This window comes from Triturus cristatus, chromosome 7, assembly GCF_964204655.1.
Source record: "Triturus cristatus chromosome 7, aTriCri1.1, whole genome shotgun sequence".
Classification (NCBI taxonomy): domain Eukaryota; kingdom Metazoa; phylum Chordata; class Amphibia; order Caudata; family Salamandridae; genus Triturus; species Triturus cristatus.
In genome coordinates, this window is record NC_140590.1 from 630,026,560 (window position 1) to 630,052,720 (window position 26,161).

At 46.4% G+C, this 26,161-nt stretch overlaps 1 protein-coding gene across 1 annotated transcript in view; it reads left to right on the forward strand.

Moving 5' to 3' along the window:
* MILR1 (mast cell immunoglobulin like receptor 1) overlaps nt 1-26,161 on the forward strand; it is a 204,818-nt gene that overhangs the window by 82,393 nt on the left and 96,264 nt on the right. The window lies entirely within an intron of this gene.

Below are 26,161 nucleotides of genomic sequence, written 5' to 3' on the forward strand. Positions count from 1 at the left end.
CACCCTGTGGGGGCTCCTGGGAGTTCCAAGGTCTACCAAGTAGGTAACCTATCCCTTTTGCTCAATTATGGTATGGGGGACACTCCACGTATCTTGGAGGGCTGCTGGGGCCACAGGCTCCAACACCCATACTTTCTGCCCTGGCTGGTAAATAGTCAGCACAGCCTTTTGGTCATGCCAGGCCTTTTGTAATTCCTGGCTAGCCTCAAGGTTTTTACTTGCCTTCTTCATGTACTCAGCCATCCTGGAGCGGAGACCAAGTACATAGTCCACAATATCTTGTTTAGGGGGTTTGAGAGGTAACACCCATCCCTCCTTCACTAGACATAATGGACCCCTCACTGGATGTCCAAACAGAAGCTCAAATGGGCTGTAACCAGCCCCCTTCTGTGGAACCTCTCAGTAGGCAAAGAGAAGGCAGGGCAAAAGTATGTCCCATCTGCGCCTAAGCTTTTCTGGGAGTCCTTTAATCATGCCCTTGAGGGTTTTGTTGAACCTTTCAACTAACCCATTGCATTGTGGGTGATAAGGGGTGGTGAATTTATAATTCACACCACACTCCTTCCACATAGCAGTCAAGTAACTAGACATGAAGTTTGCATCTCTGTCTGATACTAGCTCCTTAGGGAAACCCACTCTGGAACAGGTTCCAAATAGGACCCTTGCCACCACAGGTGCTGTGGTGGTCCTAAGGGGAATAGCCTCTGGATACCTAGTGGCATGGTCCACCACTACCAGTATAAACCTGTGCCCAGATGCTGTTTGATGATCCATGGGACCAACTATGTCAATCCCAACCCTCTCAAAGGGAACCCCCACCACAGGTAGTGGTATCAGGGGGCCTTTGTTGTACCACCTGCCTTACCACTGGCTTGACAGGTGACACAGGAGCGACAAAACTCCTTGGTGTCCTCAGACATGTGAGGCCAATGAAAGTGAGGGACAATTCTGTCCCAAGTCTTGTTGTGGCCTATGTCTTGCTAAGGGAATATCATGGGCTAGTGTTAATAGGAAGCCCCTGAACTTCAGAGGTATAACCAACCTGGTGGCACCAGGCTTGGGATCTCTACACTCTGAGTACAGGAGTCCATCATCCCAATATATCTTATGGGTGCCACTAGCATTCCCAGCAGCCTCATCAGCAGCTTGCTTTCTGAGGGGTTCAAGAGAGGGGCAGCTCAGCTGCTCCTGGCTCAGATCTGCCCTTGAAGGACCCCCTGTCCCCAAGAACTCCACCTGGTCAGGTTCAAGCTCCTCTGGGACTGTTCCTTCTTCAGGTCTGAGATCGTCTGAGATCATCTCCCTCAAGAGACTGATCTGCTTTCTGAGTCAGGGGGAAAACACTGCCTTACCCCTACTGCTCCTTTTCTTGGGAGGCACCTGGTCCATTCTTCCAGAATCCAGGGCCTGTCCAGTGTTAGACATTTGTGCCTGTGACCTGGTCATAGCAAACACATCTGCAGGGATTCACAACATTTCTGCATGGGTCCTAAGCTCCACTTCAGCCCAAGCTGAAGTTTCTAAATCATTGCCAAACAAGCATTCAACAGGGAGGTCTGCACTTACCACAACCTCCTTAGGGCTAGTTACCCCTCCCCAGGAGAAATTAACAACTACCAACGAATGGTCTGTCTTGACATTGCTTGCATTGGTCACTTGGTACATTTCCCCAAGTATGATTTGCTCAGGAGCCACAAGATCTTTTGTCACCATTGTGACACTTGCTTCTGTGTCCCTGAATGCCAAGGCCTATTTTCCATTTATCAAAGGCTGCTGTCTGTATTTGCCCAGATTACTGGGACTGGCAAATAAGGAGGCCATATCCATGCCTCCATCACAGATCAGTACAGCCTGAGTAGGAACTCTGACTAGGCCAGAGTCCATCTCAGATCCCAGGGTTAACCCTACTACACCCTTATTCTGAGTGCCACCACTTGGAGCTGAACTAGGGGGAATAGTTGCCTTAGGGGCAATGGTGGCTGGATTTGAGTCCTTGGAACAATCATTTGTCCAATGGGTTTCTGTTTACAGATTTTACACCATGGTTTCTTTTGGCCTTTTCCTTTGTTAGATTGGGACTCCCCACCAGATGCAGATTTTTGGGGCCCTTGAGAAGACTGCTGGTCTTTACCCTTTTCCCCACCCTTATCAGAGTTCTTAGAATCTTGCTTCTTGGAGTCACCATCTTGGTTCTGAACCTTCCGCCTCACCCTGGTTCTGACCCATTTGTATGCCTGCTGGCCCAATTCTTGGGGAGAGGTCAGATTAGAGTCCACCAGGTACTGATGCAATAGCTGATTTTGACAATTATTAAGGATCTGCTCCCTCATAATCAAATTGTACAATCCTTTAAAATCACACACTTTACTGCCAAGTAACCAGCCTTCCAGAGCCTTAGTAGCACAATCTACAAAGTCAACCCAGTCTTGAATCTGTGCCTTTTGGGTGTCTCTGAACTTTAACCTGTATTGTTCAGTGGCTAGGACAAACCCATCAATCAGTGCACTCTTCAAGACTTTGTAATTGTCAGCATCCTCTTCTCTAACAGTGAGGAGCTTGTCTCTACCTTTGTCTGCAAAGGAGAGCCACAGGATTGCTGCCCACTGCTCCTGAGGGACCCTCTGTACTTTACAGGCCCTCTCAAGTGCAGTTATCCATTTGTGGATGTCATCCCCACTCTGGTAGGGAGGGACAATCCTGGTCAGGTTCCTATGGTCATGAGTATGATCTCTACCTCTAGGGACACTGTTGCTGCCACCATGGGGCTCTAGCCCCCATCTTTGTGAAGCTCTCTGGAGCTCCAGGGATTCCCTATCTAATGTCAACTGCTCTCTCTTGATCCTAAGCTTAGCTTTCTCATACTCAAACAGTCTGCATTTCCTCTCATAAGAGGACTCCCTTCTCTGAGAAATAGAGGTCTTACAGATGTACCAGAATGATTAGATTCATGAGAAGGAGATCTAGACCTTCTAGGTACACTGTTAACCCTTCCAGGTGGAGTAAAGAGGGGACCCCTTTTGTCCTCTCCCCACCCTCAGGAAAGATTGGATTGTCCAGGGTAGAATCATCTCGATCCTCCTGGTCAGCTTCAGATTCTAGGTCCTGGATATTTTCACTTCAAGGCCTGTCATCTTCTGCTACCCCACCCAACTTACCTGCCTCATCAGACCCTGGGGTCTTTCTGAGGTCATCTAAAAGCAGGCCTCTATGAGGTGTTGAGTCCTAGAGTTCTTCCCTGTCTTCAATTTTCTAGATGTACACATATTTCTCAATTCCTGAAATGAGAGATGGTCATACTTAGTCAGCAAGGAGCCACTGGCTTCTGCTCTTGAAGACATACTAGTGTAGTGAGGTGTTGCACCTACCTAACCTAGTGGGAACTACTAAACTCTCTTGAGTTGTAGAAAGGGTGTGCTAAGCCCTTGACACACAGCTCTAAGTTCAGTAGAACTTACCGTATTCTAAACATGATTTATATGTACCTATGTACCTATAGTGGTTTTTCCGTTAGTCACTCTAAGAGATTATCTGGTAAAGCAAAAGCAAGCTTGAATCAAACCGCTGCACACCAATGTGAGAAGTTGGCTTGGTATATGCTGTCCACTAGTTATAGTGGGCACCTTGCACCAGTCCAAACAACCCTTATTGATGATTAGGTTTAAGACAACCTTTATTGAAAGCTATCCTAGTGGTAGCTATGGAGAGCAGCCTTCAGGCTAAGTCTTGAAGGAGTGTAAAGCAGCTTGGTTTACCAGATTATAACCTCTTAAATAACTACATGAAAGAAGAACCACACAAGGTATGTATATAAAATATATGTATTTATTTCTAAACACTCTCTACTAACCTCTTTATGAAGGCACACAATATTACAGTTCTAAAACGACAGTAAATAGCACAATATACAATGGGCCCCAGGGGGAGACCAAACCATATATTAAGAAAGTGATATAAGAACCACAACTTGACTAGACACAGTGCCTAGAGCAACGTAGAATCGCTGGGACCCCAAGGAACCACCCAAGGTAGTGACACAGGGGACCAACGGGGGACGCGTGCTGTGTGAGAACACAGCCGCGAGCTCCATACAATCCTATGGGAAAGTCGTGGTTGGAATTTTAGAGTTTAAGAACACTTAGGAGAGGACTTGGAGCAAACACTTTCAGATTTAGAAGGTTCTAAGGCCAGCACCCATGTGAGCACCGGAGTACTTGTGTAACTTAACCCAGGGAAGCCGGGTGCGTAGGTGTCAAATGGTGTCGGGAATCTTTGATGTCGTCAATAGAGTTGCTGCAAAGTGCTGATGCCGTGGAAAGGAGAAGTGTCCGGTGTGATCCAAGCCTGGATTGAAGATGTGAAGAACCTGAAAGCATAGGGGACAGAGTCTGGGTCACGTGCCAGTGACCAGGGGCACAATAGACGAATGCCCCTCCGATGTCGGGTGTTTTAGGTGCGATGAGGCAAAGCTTGACTCCACTGCCATGGAGACAAGGAAGGGTCGATGACAACCACAGTCTGCAGTCAAGCTGTCCCACGAAGGATGTCGAGTGCTGGGGGGGGTCGGTGTCCGGATTGTAGACCAACAAGCCTTGGCACCGGCAATCCATGCGGTGAGAGTAAAGCGGCTTCGGTATGGACCAGCAAGGTCCTGTGGACTCCTCAAGCAACGGAGAGTCAGGGCACATCTGGAGCAACCAGGAAAGCCCAATGAAAGTCAAAGTACCCTTCTCAGGGACCCACAAGTCGACGGAGAAGGGATCGCGAAGGGACCTCGAGAGGAATCACTCGATACCAGCCCACGGGTCACTCGAGGAGTGTAGGCCAGGAATCTTCGGTGAGATCACTGCTCGGGGTCTGGACTACAAGTAGCCAAAAGGACAGCCACAGGGATCGCCAAGAAGCATATGCTGCTGCAAATGTGCATGGTGTCCAGGGATTCGGGTTGCACGGTCCCCAAAAGGGCTTTGGATCTCAGGATTGCTGAGAGCACCGATCGGCCTTGGGGAAGCTTGGAAACGCACCTCCTGTGTTGCAAAGTCTTTGGAGTCCTTCAGGAGCTGCTTAGTTGCAAACCGAACAGATGCGTTTTTGGTGCCTGCCTTGCAGGGGAGTAACTCCTTTACTCCAAGGGAGATTCTTCATTCATCCAACGTCGTGTAGATAGTAGAAGTTATGGGATTCTGTAGCAGAGTTTCGTCCAGGTAAATCTAAAGTCCTGTAGTCAGGGGTTCCTACTTTATACCCAAGGAAAGGGTGGGACAAACTCTGGGGACCCACCTATGGGAGGGTCAGGACAGAGGGTTGGCTACACCCATGTCCTTTGTCCAGTTTCGCACCAGAGCAGGCGCTGAGTGCCCCTGCAACCGGTTTGAGCTGGACTATCCACAGGGACACCAAATGTGCCCCCAGTGCAGACATCAAAGCACTCTTGGAGTGCACCCACCCAGCCCCAATACACTAAAGCCTGTGTGAGAGGTGGTTACACTTCCCTGTGAAAGAAAACCTATTGTCCAGGTCTCCCCTGCCGGAGTTTCGTCCAACAGCAGGAGGGCAGACTCGTGTCTGTGGCTGGCAGCATCCATTTTGTGATGCCAGGGTCTGTGAAGCTGGTACCGGTACAGCCATGGTCATGGTTCTCCCTCTAGTAGGGTGGAATCATACCTCCCACACCAGTTACTGGTCAGGAGGTATGATTCCAAGGTGTCTGACACCAAACACGACATGTTTCTGTGTAGCATTTACCGCGAGGTTATAATGCACTAAGAGTATATTATCTGGCTAGCATCACAAACAACCCCGGAATAAAGGTTCCGAAGGCTGCAGAGGGGCTCTGCTCATGCATGGGCACTCTCTCACATAAAACCCAGCACCCTGCCTTCAGGATTGATAAGGCCTGCCATAGGGGTGACTGATAGGTCTATATGTGCAGTGATATGGATAGATATAAAGAACCTATATCTGAGTAAGGGTGCATACACCACCTTACACAGGCTGCTGTAGCAGACCTGTTGTGTCATTTTAACTGGCTTCCCAGCGGTGGCACAATACATGCTGTAGCCCCTGGTAGGCCTCTGGGGTACCTATGCTCTGGGTATATAGTATACCATATACTAGGGACTTATAAGGGTACCCCGGAATCCAATCTGTGGTGTACCTAAAGTACATGCAATCAATTTAGAGAAGAAGCAGCTAGGCTTTGGCCCTGAATAGCAGGGTCCCAGCCAGACTATAGTCGAAAAACAGTGAAACATCAGCAAAAAGTGGGGGTAACCATAAGAAGCAGATCTTACTTTCCTACAGGCCCTCATGCGGGAAAAGGTTTGGTTCCCGGGAATGGGAGCACGAATCGACGAAATAGTCCGAAGGTGCCCATCCTGTCAAGTGACGAGTGGCCCCGAGAGGCCCGCACCCATCCACACGGAAAATCAAGGGAAAGATCCCTGGGAAAAATTGAGTGTAGACTTCGGGAGTTTTACGGAAGGCCGAGTCACCCTAGCCCTGATGGACAGCTACTCCAAGTACCTTGTCGTGGAGGTTGTCAACTCGACGGCTTTCTCGCATGTTGGCCCAACACTAGAAAAGATATTTGCAATGTTCGGATGCCCAGAAGAACTCAGGAGTGACAATGGGCCTCCGTTTCAAGGACACGAGTTCAGGGAGTTCCTACAACATCATGGCATCTGGCACAGACGCATCACCCCACAATGGCCCCAAGCCAACAGCGAGATTGAACGATTTATGAGGACCATCGACAAAGCTCTCCGCATTGCAGTAGCTGAACACACCGACCCAGCACCTACAAAAGTCCCTGAGGGAATATCGGAGCACCCCACAGAGTTCCACACTCCAAGCGCCGTGGGCGCTGATGTTCAATGGCACTCGCCGGGATGGCCTTCCTACTGTGCCAGGGTGGACACCCCCTCCCTTTGACGAAGAGAGTGCCCTCAGGAGTAGGGAAAAGCGCAACAACACAGCCAGTCAAACCAGGAGAGCCGTGCATCGTCAACTATGCCTAGGGGACACCGTCATCATGAAAGACCAGAGACCTGGAGGGAAGTTTCAGACTCGCTATGAACACGGGAATTGGACTGTGTTCGATGTGAAGGGAACCATGGTGACCGTTGATAAGGAAGGAGAGACTGTGACCCGCAACATCTCGTGGTTCAAGCAAGTAGAAAACCCGGCCCATTATGCTGATGTGGCCGATGACACTGAGGAGCCGAGAGCCAGCCAAACGGAGTCCAGCGAGGCGGAGGACCACCATCCCGTGCCCGCTACACGACCTGGGACTCCAGAAGTAATCCAAGAGTCCCCCAAAGCGGGTCCCCCGCCCAGCGCACCAGCCTCTGAACCCAGCTCCAGCTGGGAACAGTCTAGGTATGCCCTAAGAGACAATCCCCAGCCGAGCACTTGCCTGAAAGACTTCGCCTGCCCCGTAAGTGAAGTATGAGACACGTGGGAGGCAGTCAAGGACTGATTTGGGATCGGATGTAATAGTTAGCGTGCTAGTTGTTTTGCCGGTGCACGCTCTGGAAATGTTCAGCCCTCGCGCTCACGCCGTAAGGCGGAGCGCGGATATAAATAAGGGTAGGCGGAGCTGCGTAGCGGCAGTCCGCGCTCAATACTACACGATGTGAGCGTCCAGTCAATGCTGCAGCGAGATTGTGCACCGTGGCTACACTTGTTCACCCTGGTGGGGGGCCATAAGTTAACAGTACTCAAGACTCTTAGATGGTCACCTGTAGGTGCATGCTGCACTTTGAAAACAGTCTGCATAACCCATAATATTCTAAGGTGGAAATTTATATATTTGGAGGCTTGCTTTCATGCAGGAGTCAGATATCCCTCCCCCTCCCTAGCTACAGCTGGAACACCAGATATAGAGTGTGTTGTTCAGCTGGCAATCTCCTCCCACAGCAGTTCCATCATGAAGGCAACTTTGAGGAAGCAAAAAGTATATTCCACAAGCACTGTGTGTCTTCTACTAGCATGTAGGGGTGTTTGGGAATTTTCCTGTTCAGGACCGCCATGTTAGATATATCAGTCCCCGGTAAGACATACACCAGCAGGAACAGTATCAGCTGGACTGCCCTTAATATAGAGAAACCTCTGATGCCACTTCTACTCGTGTCAGATTTGCTCAAAGGTTTTCCCTGTAGTGGAGTCCTTGGAAAATATATGTTACCCTGATCACTGAATGAAGTGGTAGATCCCAGCGTAAGCCAACACGGACATCCACCAATATTTTTTAGATGTCTTGTTACAACCCTTCTCTATATCATATATATATTCCCGACTACCTACAAAATCAGCTAATCATCTTGGGAAGTCATAAAAAAGATTATAGTAAAATACTGAATGTGGAATAACATTCCAACAAAATAAGAGTCTTGCACCTACCTTCTCATCCTTTAAAAAAAAACTCAAAGACCATCTATTAAACACCTCCCCATGAATTAACTCCATTGTGCCTACATGTAGCACCACATCTTAAATCACGGATTGACACTATGGAGTTTTTATTTTTATTTTACCTATACAGCGCAGCATTAACCGAAAACAGTATCTTGGTGCTAGGGACAAATGACAGGCTATCTAGAAAGAAATGGTTAACTAAAACGATGAAAAATTAACAAAATAATTTAAGGGCTTTCTTAAAATCAGAGAACATTCAGAAGGGTCGTTGTGGAGAATCTTAATTTCTTATTTGGCACATGATGTGGGATCAGGTGAGTCACCTGATCCCAAGGTGAGACAGGAAGAGATGTCCACAGTGATGAAATGCAGATAGTGTGAAACAGAGTGCTTTTAAAAGAATATGCTATGTAACTGGTGCCACTGCATGGAGCGACATGCCGTTGTAACGTGATTGAATTTCCAGGGCCCCCAGGTGAGGGACACCACCATATTTCGAAGCCTTTGTAGTTTCCTGATGAAGGACTGGAGCAGGCTATGGTAGACAGTATTACCAAGTTCGATGCAAGACAAAATAAAGGCACCGTCTATTGTTGCACATCTATTTATTGTCATAAAAAGGAGGATCTCTTTGAGAACAGGCATCCTCAGGAAACAAAGTGACCAGGCTTTTGCACTTCAAAACATAAACTCAGTATGTGGTGAAACACTACACTAAGGGCCATATTATCAAGGAACAGCGATAACATTATCGCCGCTTTAGCGCAGGAAACTGCCGCTAAAGCGGCGATAATGGGCTTGATAATATGCCCTTGTGAATCCCCATAGAAGCCCAGGTTCTGGTATGGGGTTCCCATTCTTATTAAGCTTTGGTGAGATTCCGGCTCTACCAATATTATGAGTTTCCACCAAGTAGCGCTTTTAAACTCCAGAGCTTCAGTTTTCATCTCATTGTATGGCGTGATGCTTAAAGGGAATTCCAGAACCTTGCGCCATGAGCAATGCTTAATTTGAGCTGGTTGCCAGTGGGGGGTCACAAGAACTCATTTTTGGGGACTGGCATGTATTTTAACTCTTATGTTCCCAAGAGTAAGCGAAGGGAAATATAAAAGGAGGAAGAGAAAGCCGGAAAAAGTATTGCAAAGGGAGAACGCAGGGACCCACAAGACTGAGATAGAGGGGCAGAGAGTGTCTGCCAGTCAGGGCTATAAGTGGGATAAAAAAAAATAGGGGGTCTCTCGAAGGGGCGTGGCCTGTGTAATTAAGGGTGTGGCTTAAAACCACGAAAGCCAAAAATCTGTAATTAGCATAGTGTGCCGCCCGACTTGTATTTTGCTGTCTCTGTCAGTGCATCCAGATATATGATGCAAAAAGTAACATCATACCTACAAGTCAGGACTATTGGCTTTGTCAATGGCTGTTACTAACTGCAAAAACAAAAGGGAAATCCTGAGAGAAAATGGCTCTCTTTAAAGGATTTCCCTTCCTCCTACAAAGCAGCTCACCTGGCATGACGTCATGCCTTCACCTCCACTGCTCAGTAGTGAGCAAAATGAGCATGCGCACATCGATGTGCATGCTCTCACTGCAGCCTAAGAAAAAAAAAACGGACTACCTTTGCGAGGCCCGAAAATAGAGCCCAATAGAGACCCGTTTCGAGGCCTGCCTGAAAATAACTGCTGGTGCTCAGACCCGGACAGACCCGGCCCACTTAAAGCTCTGCTGCCAGTGGATTAAAGAGGCCTGAGGTGGGTTTAAGATTACACAGCTTTGATGTTCGTCTCGCTAACATTGAATAGTGCCAGCCGTGGGCTTCTGACCAGAGCTTTGGGCCCTGGTACTCATTATTCTGCAAATTAAGCACTGATCATGAGCCTGTATTAGTATAGGTGAATATTATTTTGTTATTATCTTTTCATTAGAATCTTTAACAGACCTGTGCAAACTTGCTTATATTACTTTCATAGCACAATCAAATAGCTGTAGACAACAGTTTTTTTTTTTTTACAGAGTTTTATATAGCGCGAACTTGACCCAAATCGGGTATCAGAGCGCTTTACATAGCACCAGTTATGTTACATGAGGACACACATTCATTTTTGTTAGGCACGGGAGATTAAGTGATTTGCCCAGAATCACAGGATGTTCAGCGTCATTGCCGAGACTCGACCCCAGTTCGCCAGATTCGAGGTCGACGGCCCTAGCCGTTAGGCTAACTCCTCTCCCCAAGAGAGGAGAACACTATGTTTGAGGAGTTTGTACACTATGCTTTACACAAGAGACAGCAGGACAAGTCTCCAAAGCATGTATATGATCAGATAAACACAAGGTTGACTGTGCAAAGGTAGACTGATCCTTAGTGAAGTAATAATTGCTGTATAAACAGTTTAAACTGTTGCCTTTCCCACAATAAAGGCCTAATATTCAATACACCATATTTAGCATGCAGGATATGCATACCAACATAAAAGGGCTGCACAAAGCAGTACAACAGACATGTTCTCTATCTGTCTCTGCCATTCTCCTTTCCCCTGCTCATGTGTCACTCGCCCCATGATATTTTGTGGCGGTAGTCGCAAACAAGTGCAGGAGTGGTAGATCCCCATTGTTCTTGTAAAACCAATGACTGCACCATATAGGTTAGTAAGTAAACTCTTTTTTATTTAAGCTTCTTATAAAAACCAGTTACAATAAAATGGTAAATGCAGGAAATAGGCAAAACAAAAAGGGAATCATTCAAATTTACATTTCATTAGAAAATGTAGTCAATTCAATTCAATTCAATTCCTTTATTCGATATTTTAGAAAAATATCATAAAAGTACAAATATACAATTAAAAAACAACATTCAATTCATTACAAATCCAATAACTACACAGAGACCGTTATCATCAATTCGTTCCAAGTTCACAGTTCATTCAAGGAAGTCCCCTAGTGTTCCTAAGTCTTATTGCAACTTTGATAAAATTTTAAAGTACATGCCAGTGCTAGTGGGTTCTCCGATCTTTGTAAGTATAAAAGGGCGACCTTAGCATGTCTAAACTTCATTTGTTTGAGAATCCTTACTAAATATTTGCGTCTAGGTATCGAATAAAAAGGGCATAGTAAAACGAAATGAAGGGTATCCTGCGGAGACCTATTGTCGCAGCCGCAGGTACCCTTCTGTTCGACTGTAGCAGTAAAACCAAGCGGGTCAGCCAGTAGGTGATGTAGAAGGTTGAGCCTAAATCGTGTAATTAGGAACCTGTCCTGTGCATTATGTATGAGGGCAAGGTACGGTTCCATACCTTCTACTGTCTTTACCATTATATGGGCGCGGACTGTAGGCTTGCTTTCCTCAAGGACCGCTCTTCGTGTAGTCTCTTTTTCGAAGAACATTCTTTTGATTCTGATTTTGTCCTCTGGAATTATTGTTAGTGGGTTATAGAAAAGACCCTTGCACCCTAAACTCTCCAGGGTGGCCCTAACGTAATTCAGCCATGGTATACACATTCCCTTATCCCTATCCATGCAGTCAGTGATTATTTGTCTACTCAGTCCCGCCTCTGGGTTGGTCCAAATTTTTAGCCAGGCCATAATAGGTCTGATTTTGATCAGATCTTCCATATATGCTCTACCCAATTCTTCATGACAAATATGGGCCGATGTACTTTGTGGGGTTTGGAGAATCTTTCTCAGAAATTTATTCTCCTCAATCTGTATTTCCTGGGTACCTACAAAACCCCACACTTCTGCCCCGTATAATGCTTTGGGGCAACAGATTGAGCCATATAGGTGCATAACCTGCTCAGGGGACCACCTGCCCAGCCTGCGCCCATAACTCATTATGGCCCCTGTAGATACCACTAACTTTGACCTCCGCTCTTCAGTTAAAAATTTAAAATTTAAAAGCCCATCAAAAAGTATACCCAGATAAGAGAAGGATTCAACCTTTTCCATTTTATGTGTGCCTATTTTGTATGAAAATCTTTTACAGGGTTTAGACCCAGCCATCATCACATAAGACTTGGTTAGGTTGGCCGATAGATCTAAGCTGGCCATGAAGCTAACAAACCCATCTAACAGGCTTTGAAGACCTTTAGGTGTGCGGGCTAAAAGTACCGCGTCATCAGCATACAATAGCACGGGAACTGGTCGGGAACCTAGTCTGGGGGTATCCACATTCAAATCACACAGTGCTCGATCTAACTCATTTATGTACAGCGAGAACAAGAACAGGGCCAAGATGCATCCCTGTCTCACCCCACTTGTTCAAGGGAAGGATGCTGTCGTATCACCCTCCAAGTTAAAACGCACTTTAGCAGAGGTGTTCCAGTGAAGTGCTCTTAGAATATCCACTAGGCCCTGCTCTACCCCTAATCTAATCATCAGAACCCAGAGCTTTTCCCTGTTAACATGGTCGAAAGCGGCTGAAAGATCCATAAACCCCAGAATCACAGGATGTTCAGCGTCATTGCCGACACTCGACCCCAGTTCCGCAGATTCGAGGTCGACGGCCCTAGCCGTTAGGCTAACTCCTCTCCCCAAGAGAGGAGTACACTATGTTTGAGGAGTTTGTACACTATGCTTTACACAAGAGACAGCAGGACAAGTCTCCAAAGCATGTATATGATCAGATAAACACAAGGTTGACTGTGCAAAGGTAGACTGATCCTTAGTGAAGTAATAATTGCTGTATAAACAGTTTAAACTGTTGCCTTTCCCACAATAAAGGCCTAATATTCAATACACCATATTTAGCATGCAGGATATGCATACCAACATAAAAGGGCTGCACAAAGCAGTACAACAGACATGTTCTCTATCTGTCTCTGCCATTCTCCTTTCCCCTGCTCATGTGTCACTCGCCCCATGATATTTTGAGGCGGTAGTCGCAAACAAGTGCAGGAGTTGTAGATCCCCATTGTTCTTGTAAAACCAATGACTGCACCATATAGGTTAGTAAGTAAACTCTTTTTTATTTAAGCTTCTTATAAAAACCAGTTACAATAAAATGGTAAATGCAGGAAATAGGCAAAACAAAAAGGGAATCATTCAAATTTACATTTCATTAGAAAATGTAGTCAAAGTACAAATGTCCACATTTTTTTTTTTAAAACAATGACATTCTGGTCATTAAACCTGGTGATTTTTCAATGTTTCTTTCATATGGAGCTCAACCCAAGCTATAAATTACATAGTGCAAACAATACATTTTTGAGAGGGCCCCTTCAAACATCAGTGTGACCTCTGCAATTGTTCCTTTTAGACCTGACATCCTTGGCCTGGTTTCCCCCAACTCTCCCTTCTAGCCGCCTATTTTTGCTGACTTCGTGTTTGCTAGCTTTAGGACCCTGCACACTTTACCAATGCTAACCAGTGCTAAAGTGCCTGTGAGCTCTACTTTAAACATAGTAACATTTGCTTACACCTAACTGGAATATTTAATTTACTTGTAAGTTCCTAGTAAAGTGGTACCACATGTACGCAGGGCGTCTAAATTAAATGCTACTAGTGGGCATGCAGCACTCATGGTGCCACCCACACATGTCTCAGTCCTGCCACTGCAGCAGATGTGTTCAGTTTTAAACTGCCATTTCGACCTGGCAAAATAAACCTTTTGCCAGGCCTAAACCTTCCTTTTTAATACATATAAGTCACCCATAGGGCAGGCTCTTAACATCCCATAGGGCAGGGTGCACTGTATTTAAAAAGTTGTACATGTTCTTTTAACTTTTCTAAGTCTTGATAGTGAAAAATGACATTAGTTTTTCGCTATTGTGAGGCCAACCTCTCCCACAGAATGACATTGGCTTGCCTTATATTTAATAAGTGCTATCTTTTAATTGAGAACAGATAAACATTTCATGTTTGGTGTCTGTGAAATTGGTAATGGAAAAGTTGAATATTAAGTTACAATTTTGAAAACGTCACATTAAGAAAGTTGGCATTTTCCTGCCCTAACCATTTAGTGCCTGCAGTCTGTTTCAGCGTCACATGACTGGGTGTAGCTGACCGTTGGACTTTGTTTATTCCTCTCTGTTTATTCCTCTCAGAAAGCCACATAATAGAGGGATTAGGTGTGCCTGGATGGGCCATAAACTGGCAGGATGGGTGGGCGGAGCGAGGCATAGCCCCACTTACAACTGAATAGGCTGTGCCCTGTCTTCACACAAAGGACCTGTCACCACTACATTGTTCATGTAGCGAGCTTGGAGCTAGGGCTGGGGAGGTAGGAAACTTCAAAGACTTCAAAGAGAATCTTCTAGAAACTTATTCTACCTCAAAGAGGGCACCAGGTATAAATATTAGACACTCAGACCCAACTCATCAGTACACCCCTGGACCCGAGAATGCTACAGATAAAGGACTGCTGTGCTGTTTTTCTGCCAGTAGGACCGCCACTCTGATGCCCTGCGACTCGTCTGCCTGCTGCCCTGTTTGCAGCGAATGAAGACTGGACCTGCACCCTTCTTCCCAGGCTGAAGATCTTGTCCCCACATGCCACCCACAAACGCGAAGTTTCGGTGAACATGACTCTTCGCGCCACAGCGACCACCAACAACACCCAGCAGCATCAGATCTGCACTTCGTGCTACAGCATCAACAGCTCATGGTGACCGCAAACATGAAGCTCCAGCAATGACCATCTGCGACACCTGACAGGATCTTAGCGCTACAATGACGACAGTCTGTGACACTTGGCTTGCTCTTCGTGCTACATCCACAACCATCAAAGATACTATCCCTGCTCCTTGCGGCTCCTTCTACCACGAACAAAACTCCTCGTGCTGGACTTTGAAGGCAACTCTTTTAGTGGGACTGATCTTGTCCTTGTACACAGCCTTCGCTACATCACGGTCAGCCTGAGCTTGTGACTTTCACCTGATTTTGCAAGACCAGATAGTCATGAGTGGTACTTTGTGCTTTCAGGAGCTTTTTATACTTTAAAATTGCATATCTTCAGCCCTACCGGTTGGATTTTTGTTGTTTTGTTGGCAAATAATTTATTACACTTTGCTCTATGTTTCTAAATTGGTGTGGGAGTTTTCTTAAGTTGTGCTTTCCCTTAATTACCGTTTGAAGTGCTGAATAAATACTTTACACATTGCCTCTAAGTTAAGTCGAAACAATTTTGTGCCAAGGGGTTAAACAAAGGTTAATTTAGGGTTTACTTGTGTTTCACCCTGACAGAGATTGTAGTTGCTGCTTGACTAGGGTTTCACCCCACTCAACCAGTAACCCAATTTCCAACAGTTCCTAATGGCTAGTTTCAGAATTATTGGACACAGTTATTTCTTGCATTGTTTCAGCAGGACAGGACAGATGCACAAAATATGTTCCATTGTCTCTACTTTAGTGCATATGGTCCCTTGACACTCTGTTTAATTCATGGGTAAAACAGTGGTTAGCATATCTTCCCTCTGTGGAGATTGCAGGACGGCGTGAAGTTAGAACATGAAGGTCGACGATTTCCTGAGGTAAGTGGTTTGGCCTGTTGCATCTTCTGACTACAGCATCTCCAGCATAACAGCTGGAGGCATTGCTGTGTTTTTTATGTCAGCAACTATAGCATCTGTATTCCGCCTTCTCCACATTTTATGTCACTCCTGAGAGGTGAAGGCCTGCTGGGGGTCTGCCTCTTTCCTACTCTCATCCAAACAAATGCAATCACAGAACTTCCAACCCGATGATGCACAGAACTGATCTGCCAATAATAGTAGAGGAAGGTGGCAAAAGTCTATCAAGGGAATGTCCTGCTTTGTCTGTGGGTTTAAAACCTACTAGTACCTTTTTCTGCTGCCCCAGCCTCCAGGTATTCTGGCATGATGTAAGTTTGGTCCTCACAACAACCTTGGGTATAAATCTAGAGGTGAGCATGTCTTTATGTATTTTTGGGGTACTGAATGAGGATGAGGAGGTAAGGGTAAGTTTGGAAAGGAAACATAAACATCTACTATTCATGTCGATACTGTTAGCTAGGCGGGAGATTTGTATCAAGTGGATAACTCCACTTCCCCTGTCTAAGAGTGAATGGCTGGATTCGATACGAAGGGTGCGAAAGCTGGTTAAGAACAGAGTGGGACTAAAGAGGCTTGATTTGGGACATATGGGATCTGGAATTTTAGTTTAGTTAACTTTCACGGGTGGTTTAAGATACTTAATTTGTGTAGGATCAATCTCAAAATGTCCAATAATTAAGCAATTCCGCAATAATCCCTGGATCCATGGAATGGGTTTAAGACCCCGATGCTCCCTCCTCAACCCCATAACCGTTTGGTTTCCAAGGGACAGGAAGTTTGGGTAAGCGTGTTTCGCCAAGCAACAACCTCAGTGGGAAACTCGAAAACCCTCTCATGTTCTTCCTAGTAAATTATTGCACAAATGAGGACAAAAAAACTACTAGTATCACAGATGCTGTCAGCACAACCATCTTCAGACAGAATGAAATCATCCAATAACATTTATTCGAAAAGGGCAGATTCCCTAGTCACTCCAAATAAATGGCGGCTCATTGTGGACGGTGGCAGCGTCTACACAGGCTGCTTGAAAAGGCTACTGGAGGCGTAAGCAAAATCCGGAAATACTCGCTGTTTTTTAATGCTTTAATGCTACATTTTTAAAATCAAATTTCAACTGCACTATTCCTTTAATGGCTGTTAGGGCTGTGTAATACCGTCAATCCCCCCCCCCCACTCACCTGTTGCGACGACAGTAGTTCTGGGTCAGCTGACAGCCTGCACGCCTCGGTCCGACAAGGTGGCTATCACCGTTGAGCGGAGGGCGGACAGGCAGACCCTGCTACTTCCGGGTTAGGGGTGGTTAGCGCTCCAGCCTCGACCTCGCAAGACGATAAAGGGAGCGAGGAACGACAGACTTTGGCGGCTCATTGTGGACGGTGGCAGCGTCTACATAGGCTGCTTGAAAAGGCTACTGGAGGCGTAAGCAAAATCCGGAAATACTCGCTGTTTTTTAATGCTTTAATGCTACATTTTTAAAATCAAATTTCAACTGCACTATTCCTTTAACGGCTGTTAGGGCTGTGTAATACCGTCAATCCCCCCCCCCCACTCACCTGTTGCGACGACAGTAGTTCTGGGTCAGCTGACAGCCTGCACGCCTCGGTCCGACTCGGTGGCTATCACCGTTGAGCGGAGGGCGGACAGGCAGACCCTGCTACTTCCGGGTTAGGGGTGGTTAGCGCTCCAGCCTCGACCTCGCAAGACGATAAAGGGAGCGAGGAACGACAGACTTTGGCGGCTCATTGTGGACGGTGGCAGCGTCTACATAGGCTGCTTGAAAAGGCTACTGGAGGCGTAAGCAAAATCCGGAAATACTCGCTGTTTTTTAATGCTTTAATGCTACATTTTTAAAATCAAATTTCAACTGCACTATTCCTTTAACGGCTGTTAGGGCTGTGTAATACCGTCAATCCCCCCCCCCCACTCACCTGTTGCGACGACAGTAGTTCTGGGTCAGCTGACAGCCTGCACGCCTCGGTCCGACTCGGTGGCTATCACCGTTGAGCGGAGGGCGGACAGGCAGACCCTGCTACTTCCGGGTTAGGGGTGGTTAGCGCTCCAGCCTCGACCTCGCAAGACGATAAAGGGAGCGAGGAACGACAGACTTTGGCGGCTCATTGTGGACGGTGGCAGCGTCTACATAGGCTGCTTGAAAAGGCTACTGGAGGCGTAAGCAAAATCCGGAAATACTCGCTGTTTTTTAATGCTTTAATGCTACATTTTTAAAATCAAATTTCAACTGCACTATTCCTTTAACGGCTGTTAGGGCTGTGTAATACCGTCAATCCCCCCCCCCCCCCACTCACCTGTTGCGACGACAGTAGTTCTGGGTCAGCTGACAGCCTGCACGCCTCGGTCCGACTCGGTGGCTATCACCGTTGAGCGGAGGGCGGACAGGCAGACCCTGCTACTTCCGGGTTAGGGGTGGTTAGCGCTCCAGCCTCGACCTCGCAAGACGATAAAGGGAGCGAGGAACGACAGACTTTGGCGGCTCATTGTGGACGGTGGCAGCGTCTACATAGGCTGCTTGAAAAGGCTACTGGAGGCGTAAGCAAAATCCGGAAATACTCGCTGTTTTTTAATGCTTTAATGCTACATTTTTAAAATCAAATTTCAACTGCACTATTCCTTTAACGGCTGTTAGGGCTGTGTAATACCGTCAATCCCCCCCCCCCCACTCACCTGTTGCGACGACAGTAGTTCTGGGTCAGCTGACAGCCTGCACGCCTCGGTCCGACTCGGTGGCTATCACCGTTGAGCGGAGGGCGGACAGGCAGACCCTGCTACTTCCGGGTTAGGGGTGGTTAGCGCTCCAGCCTCGACCTCGCAAGACGATAAAGGGTGCTCGTCACTCCGAGCGCGCAGCGGTTGCGCGCAGGGTTGTGCCTAAGAACGCCTAAGACAAGCCAAAGAGAAGCCCGTCTGCGCCCGTCCGCGCTGAGGACGGGCTGCAGGACGGGCTGTCCCTCATTCATCATGCCCTTCGACAATCAGACTCAGGGTGGTCGTAAATACATCTACTCTTCCACGACATTACTGTCTTTACGACCTTGTACCCCCATATCTTGCTCCTTGTGCATTCTGCCTTGCCATTATTTTACCTGTGCTAGTTGTGGCTTCACTACTGGTAAAATGCAGCTTTCCAAGACACAGCAGAGCGTCAAGCACTATAGGGGAAAACGAAAGCCCACCAAGGGCCCTATCACCTCACCGTCCCCTCTTCATTTCTGGAGCCTCAATTGTAGATCGCTCCCTAGGAATAAATTAAACATCTTCGATTTTATCACTGAGGAATCACCTGACGCTCTATTCCTGACCGAGACTTGGATTCAGGCCAGCTCGGGTCCGGACATTGCTGCAGCCGTCCCTCCTAACTATGTTGTGCTGCACCAGGACAGACCCGTAGGTATAGGTGGTGGAATTGCAATCATTTATAAATCCATCTATCAATGTAAACTGGAACCCCTACATCTCCCAGGTAGTGAGGCTGCACTTTTCAAATTTACGATTAATCCTCGAATGACGCTCTCCGGTCTGCTAATCTATCGGCCGCCCGGAAATGCCGCACCTTGGATTTCCTCACTTATTGATTGTCTATCAGCAACACTATTAAAATCTAATAATTTCACCATTCTTGGTGATTTAAATATTCACTTCGATGATGCCAACAACCCTATCAATAAAGTCCTTCTTTCTGACCTTGAGGTCTTTAACCTCAAACTCTGTAACTCTGGAGCCACTCATAATGCTGGTCATCTTTTGGACCCAATCATCTCTACTCTCTCATTTGACTGTGCTCACTCTGCCCGCCCGCTTGTCTGGTCTGATCACTATGCGGTTCACTTTGTACTACCTCCTGCTTTATACTCTGCCAGGGTCCATGCGGATGAAATTAAATCATCGTATCGCTGGGACAAGCTTAATATAGCCGATTTTAACCTGCGTCTAATTGAGTCTATTCCATCCTCCATCAACACTGTCCAGAATCTTAATGCTTCCATCTCTGATTGGCTGACAGATGCAGTATCGACTCTTGTCCCCCAATCCAGGAGCAAATATAGATCCTTGCGCCCACCAGCACCCTGGTATTCAGAGGAGCTAAAAATCCAACGCTCCAAATGCAAAGCCCTGGAGAGGAAATGGAGGGTGTCCTATTCAGCTTCCTCTAAAGTGACTTACAAAGAAGAACTAAAACTTTATCATGCAAACTGCAAACGTGCTAAGGCCTCCTACACTATTTCCACAATCACTTCAGTGCAAAACTGTCCCCGAACTCTTTTTGCCACAGTTAAAAAACTCACAGGAGCTGATACTGTCCCCGCACTGCCGGCTTTAGATGCCATACAGTGTAATGCCATAGCAGACTTTTTTGTATCTAAGGTTGAGGGCATTCATCAATCTCTTGCTTCCCTTCCCTCTCCAACTGATTCCTTTATACACGGTCCGTACTGTAATACCCCCACCTCCCCCACTGAGTTTATCTACAACTGGACACCATTTGATGACGTTTCCTTCCTATCCTGCTTAAAAAGCATCAGGTCTGGATCTCCGCGGGACCCAGTCCCCGTGAAGATACTTAAACAACTTGACCTTGAACCACGAAGGTTCCTAATGAGGCTCTTAAACGTCTCGCTCATCGAATCTCGTGTGGAACAGGACTGGAAACATGCCATGGTCGTCCCCCTGCCTAAAAAATCTGGTGCTGACATCACAAATCTTGCCAACTTCAGGCCTATATCCCTGCTGCCAGTCTGTTCTAAAATCCTAGAACGCCATGTTAACACCCAGCTTAATGAGTTTGTTGAAAACATGGGATACCTCCATCCGTCCCAATCAGGCTTTCGCGCTAATTATTCCACCGAATCCGCACTCCTAGGGGTAACTGAGCGACTCCGACACGGTATCGATGGCGGTGAGACCTTTGCGCTGATTCTTCTTGACTTAAGCGCTGCTTTCGATACCGTGTCCCACTCCATCCTACTGGAGTCTCTCGGTTCCCTCGGTGTTGCTGGATCTGCGCTTGCCTGGGTGTCCTCATTTCTTAATGAGCGCACCTTTCAGGTTTTCTCAAACAAAGCGGAATCTGCGAGTCATTCCTCTGCCTACGGCGTCCCCCAAGGGTCTATATTGAGCCCTTTGTTGTTCAATATTTACATCCGACCACTTGCTTCCATCGTAGAGGACGCCGGTCTGTCTATATACTCATACGCAGACGACACGCAGATTGTGTTCTCTTTGTCTAGCAGCAGGGCCAAGGACACCTCTGCCCTCAAAATCGGCCTCTCTCGCGTTGCAGCCTGGATGCAAATGCATCTGTTAAAGCTCAACGGAGATAAGACCGAGGTGATCATACTAGGCAAACAAAAAGATCTCTGGGGTCCACGACATTGGCCCAGTGACATGGGTCCTCTGCCTACCCCCGTGCCTGTTGCTCGTAACCTCGGTGTCCTAATCGACGACAAACTCTCGATGAGGCAGCAGGCAACTAGGGTCGCTGCGATCTGCTTTAACACCCTTCGCTGGTTGCAAAAGATCATATGGATGCTGCCTGAGTCCACTCGTAGAACTGTCGTACAGGCCCTTGTGATGTCCCATATCGACTATGGCAATGTGCTTTATCTAGGAGCAGATAAAGCTACAATTAATAAACTCCAGGTCGTTCAAAACTCAGCCGCCCGCTTGCTGCGTAACGTCCCAAGGAGAATGTCCGCAATGCAGGCTCTACGTGACCTCCATTGGCTAAAAATCTCGGATCGAATGGCCTTCAAAACTCTGTGCATCCTCTTTAAAATTCGCCAAGGCTCCGCTCCAGCCTACCTGCACTATCTTGCGCAGCCATATCAGCCTGGCCGCCTCTTGAGGTCATCCAACAGTGGCAATCTTGTGATCCCCAGAATCCGACTGGCAAAAATGGGAGGCCGTTCATTCGCATATCTGGGCCCCAAGATGTGGAATGCTCTCCCATTGGCGCTTAAAACAGAACCCAGTCTTCTGGCTTTCCGCAAAAAACTGAAGACCCTTTTGTTCTAGTTCCAGATTCCTCCGGTCTAATGTCTCCCTCTTGCAACCACTTGTCTTTCGATTTCTCCTTCAGTCTATCCCTGGCGCCGGGAAACCCACTGCGGGTAGCTGCGCGCAATATAAGTTCAATAAAATAAAAAAATAAATAATAATAAATAAGTCATCGAACCATGTTGTGCCGATGTCTGGAGGAAGATAATTAAATATGAACGTGACTGCTGAGCTTTAATTGACGCAGGTTTATTGAGGCTGGTTAACAGATGCAAATCAAGGGTGGACTTGTAAAGGGTCATTAATCACCTCCCTTTACTCCCTTTCCAAACACATTGAGGGAGCTTTAAGTCAGGTACAATTTTCATCTCAAGGTCTGGAATGGAGGCCTCCCCCAAATATGAATCCTAAATAGTAAGTGTGAGGAAATGGGTAGTATTAAATGGTGTGGTTGAACGACCTCACCGTCTAATATACTTATCGAAACCTGAGCAGCAAGGCCTACACAGAGGAACAAGTATAAAGCATTTAAACAGCCCCAAAACAATTGCAGAAGAAATTGATAACACTCATGAATTCTGACACCAATTTCTAAACAATAGACTGATTTGTATAAGAATTTAGACACCACAACAAAAAAGATCTACTGATTTTACAACTACTAATAAATCAAAGCCTTTTCACTCAACCGTAAACAAGCCTTGACAAATTCAACAAATTTGACACTTAGCAACTTTTTCCAGGACAATTTGGGTAAGTGGCAATGCGGTTGGGTAGAAGTACTTGGAGCGACCAACTCCGACAGGGAGATAATCAGGAGAACCAGCAAAGTCCTTAGAAACAGTTACCTGCACAGAAGAAGCAAGTTTCATGCAGTTCCAGACACTTTATCTGTGTTTTAATGGATTCCTAAGGAGTGAACCCGATGCAAGGGATGAAGAATGCTCAAGATGCTCCAAGGATTCTGTGGATGTGACACAGTCACAGTCAATGAGGGTATTCCTGCAGTCACTCCTCAGTCCACGAAGATGGTGCGGGGGTCCGGGTTGCAGGGTTGATGTCGCATTAGTCCTCTCCGATCTGACCAAAGTCCATTCGCCACTGGACCACCAGCTGGCCAGTGTTGTGGTCACAGGCCAGTCCTTCCTGGGTCGATAGATCTCCTTCTGAGGGTCACAGCAGCTCTCCAACAGCACTCTCTGGCTCAGGTGCAACTCTGTGCATCGCAGCCTGGTTTCTCATGTGGCACATCAGCGGTGGTAGTGGTTTGAAGGCCTTGGGCTACGAAATTGCCCCAGCAGGCTTCTTCAGCTGTTGTATCCCTGTGCTTTGAACAGGAGGCCAGGCAGCTGGCCCTTGGACTCTCTTGGCTTGACTGGGCTCTGGAGACAGCTTCTCCTTGAGCAGGACATGCTAGCCACCAGGTGCAGTCTTCGACGGTGCAACCTCTCTTTGCTGGACCCTCGGCTTACCAGAGCTGTCCTTCTTCGGTCCTTCTTCCAGGTCAGTTGAGATATGAGGTTTGGGTGCCAGGGTGTTCCTTCATGCTCAGAAAATGCCCTCAGTGCAGGATGCAGTTGGTAGCCAATGGGGTACCAGGTTCCCTCCCACCTGGTGACCACTTCCTGTGGAGTGTGGAATGTGGCTATCCCAGGATGCACCCACCATTCTGCTCGCTCCCAAGATGGCGAGATCCTCTCTCTCGGTTTCAGACCTCACTTGCCATTCCCTGGAATATGGCTACCTCAGGGCTACATGTCCCAGGGGAAACCAGTTTGGCAACTGGTTTCTCTTCTCTGCTCTGTGTGCCAGCCTGTCTGCGTAAACAATTGGGCAGCCCTCTCCCGTAGTGTTACACATCTGCACTTCAAAGGCAGCTTCTCCTTTGAAGCCTGCCTTTTGGGTGCCAAAATGTCTTCCTGCAGAAGGGAGGCAACATCTCTCTGGCCTGAACCCTTATTGTTCCCCTTCCTGGGAGGCATTGGCACATCTCTCTAGGAGGGCAGAAAGCTGTCTCATGGACCAGAGTTTTAAGGGCAATAAAGTGGCAGCTTTGTAAAAGCTGCACACAGCAACAAGTTACATTAACTTTGACCTGAGATACAAGTCGGGCTTAATGTAACAAGTTGTTTGATACCGCGAAGTGCCAACTTTGTCGCATCGTTCAGCAGTTAGCACAGCTGCATGGTCAGCACGCAATCCTGTACTCGCCAATTGGGCAACCCAGTCTTTCCACAGTGAAAAACAGTCGTTTTGTGTGTTTACTGTCCTACATACATGTCCTGCCTGTGTCATCTGTTTCACCCTGTCCTAGACTCTGTAGGCCTATTGGAGGGGTGACATACATAAATGTATAGGGGAAGTGTGGATTTTCCATTGCTTTTAATGGCAAAGTCGGGCTAGCATTGCACAATTGCTCAACCAATCCCAGCTATGTGTACCATTTCCAGTGGGTACAATAATTTTGACATTCCCTTTAGGGTCAGGACAGGGGCACTGAGGTCTGGTTAGCAGGCCTCATTGCACCCTCAGAGTCGAAAAAACAGCAGTATCAGTCGAAAAACCTGGGAGTGATCATACAAAAAAGAGGCATTTCCCTACAATAAGCATATTCAGTTAGTTATAAGCAATAAGGTGGTGAATATTGGCTCATTTCTCTTGCAGGCCTCATCTATCCAAGTCATCTGACAAACTGTGCACACAACTCACATACTTTTCTTTCACTCTTACCCCTCATCATATCTGTAGCTACAAATCTTCATACACTCCTGCTGTGCCTACTTTCATCTTAGCTACAAAAAACGTATATATTATTTACTTAGGAAATGGTAACTATTATGACTATGTGATTTGCTTAATAACACCCTCCACTATATTGCTTTTTGAATGTTATTTATTTTGCTACAATTTCATGAAGAATTTCTCTTCTTTATTTAAATATTATAAAGCGTTCCGATGTCCCTTAGGGTTCCTTGCATTCTGTAGAAGAAAAAAAATAATACAATTGATCAGTTCTCCGCTGCAGTGATCCACTCAATTGCGTGGTTGGCTACCTGACTGTAGCTACTCTATGATACCAATCAGTAGAGTTTTTATTATTGACATTTAGAAGAGATTTTTTTAAATTGTAACCATTGTGATTCTTTGGCTAGGATTTAGAAACTAAGCTGCTCTCCTCCAATTATATATATTTTTTGTAAAAGATCAGATATTTAAATACTTTAAGGGTAATTTTGAGTTTGGTCAATTTTTGGTGACTGTCCCATCCAGCCTATTTAGAGCGTATAGACAGATATACACTCTAGGGCAGATGGGACAGTGACAGCCCTGTGAAAAGTTCTGGGTTTGTTATTTAGAAAAATTAATCAATGACTAACATTTCAGTTCGCAGGGGTGGTTATTTATAATTTGGCAGATTCGGGGCATCCAGCAAAAATGAGTGGATGTCACATTCGTCCTATGTAGAACATATAGCCTGGTATCCACTCTCAATACAGTGGATGGGACCTCCTAATTTATGGTGGATGTCCTGCGGCGGCCACACTCTAAAGAAAGGATTTTGTTTGGAAATTATTGCTTTTATTGTACTATGCACAAAATGACTTAGTGGTTCAGTCCAATTACCGTGTTTTTCTACTTTTTGATTGTTCATATTTTTTCAATTTGATGTATATATCGATTGTTCAAAGGCTCAGGATCTAATTGGACTGAACCACTAAGTAATTTTGTGCATAGAACACTAAAAGCAATAATTTCCAAACAAAATCCCTTGTAGGCACCTTTTACTTATCATTCACCTAACTGTCCAAGCCTCCAAGGGTATATTGGGTTTCCCCACGTTCTTCACCTACACTCTAACTAACCCCCTTTGAGAGCTGGTACTGAATTGTTTGTAATAAAGAACTACTGCTGCAGCTTACTCAAGAGTGCCATTGTGGAATATGATCTTTCAAGGCTGTAGTACCTGACAGCTTGTTCATCCTAGGATGCCCCGTCGAAGGACGCTTTCAATGACATCATATTTTGTTAATACCATAATCTATGGTTAGAGCGGTCAACCTCAAAGCTTGGGGACCGGGTTCAAGTCTCGGCAACGACACTCATCCTGTGATTCTGGGCAAATCACTTAATCTCTCCTTGCCTAACAAAAATGAATGTGTCCTTGTGTAATGTAACTATTGCTTGTGTAAAGCACTCTGATACCCGATGTCTAAGGTCTAGTTCGCGCTATA